This window comes from Triticum dicoccoides, chromosome 6B (genome assembly GCF_002162155.2).
Source record: "Triticum dicoccoides isolate Atlit2015 ecotype Zavitan chromosome 6B, WEW_v2.0, whole genome shotgun sequence".
Taxonomy (NCBI): Eukaryota; Viridiplantae; Streptophyta; class Magnoliopsida; order Poales; family Poaceae; genus Triticum; species Triticum dicoccoides.
The window spans coordinates 173,635,145-173,636,155 of record NC_041391.1 but is presented as its reverse complement, the minus strand read 5'-3'; positions in this window follow the sequence as shown (position 1 = coordinate 173,636,155).

The window sequence follows — 1,011 nt, the reverse complement described above, 5'->3', positions numbered from 1 at the left end:
GCTTTGTGAAGTTTGACAAAGTTTATAGACAAAAATATTAACATATACAATAACAAATTAATACTATTAGATTCATTACAAAATGTACTTTCACATCATATAGATTTGTTATGGTAAATATTTATGTTTTTTCTATAAAATTAGTCAAACTTTACAAAGTTTGACTTCAGTCAACTCTAATATGGGAAGTAAATAAAAACGGAGGTGGTATATATAATATAAAGGGAATCACCGTAATGGTGTAGTACTACTACTCGTCCAATGTGCCCATGCGGTGAGAATCACAGAGGTCCGATCGTCTGGGAAAATTGATTCAAAACATGCATTAATGGCAGCTATACTGAAATTGATGTTCACGGTCAACCAAGATAACCGTGCTTAACAACATTGCACATTAATTATCAGGGTAAATGCACAGTTGAGAACCAAGATAACTGTGCATAACATTATTCCGCAAAAAAAAAAAACTGTGCTTAACATTGCGCTGCTGACAAGTTGAAAGAGCGCATTCCACGCGGGTACACACATACTCCGGAGTATTTAGGTAAGGCGCAATTAATTGAAGAACGGATAGCCAATTGATCTAAACATAAGAGACACTTACGACGTGCTTGGTTCAGGGCAGGCAATGTATTCGCTCATGTAATCAGGGGTACGCCGTACTTGATGGGGTTTCAGTGATTAACTCACTTGTTTGGGTCAGCGCGTGATCATCGGAGAGGAGGGGAGGAAAGAAGGAAACCAGCGCTGCATTGTGGCGCCACTTTCATTGTAGTCCCGCCTTTTCCCCCCGTTGGATTTCGGTTGGCGCGTTTGGTGTGGCCGTGTTGGCCCGCCTTTACAGCAGCAATCATTCCCCTCCCCCCTCCCCCTCGCCCTCCCCCTCGCCCTCCCCCAGCTCTCCACGGTGAAACGTGAGGAAAAAAGTGGATGCACGCCGTGCGTGCGGAAAAAAATTATATGAGACCAGGTCTCATATAAATCAGGTGAGACCCGCCCTGATGAATGACA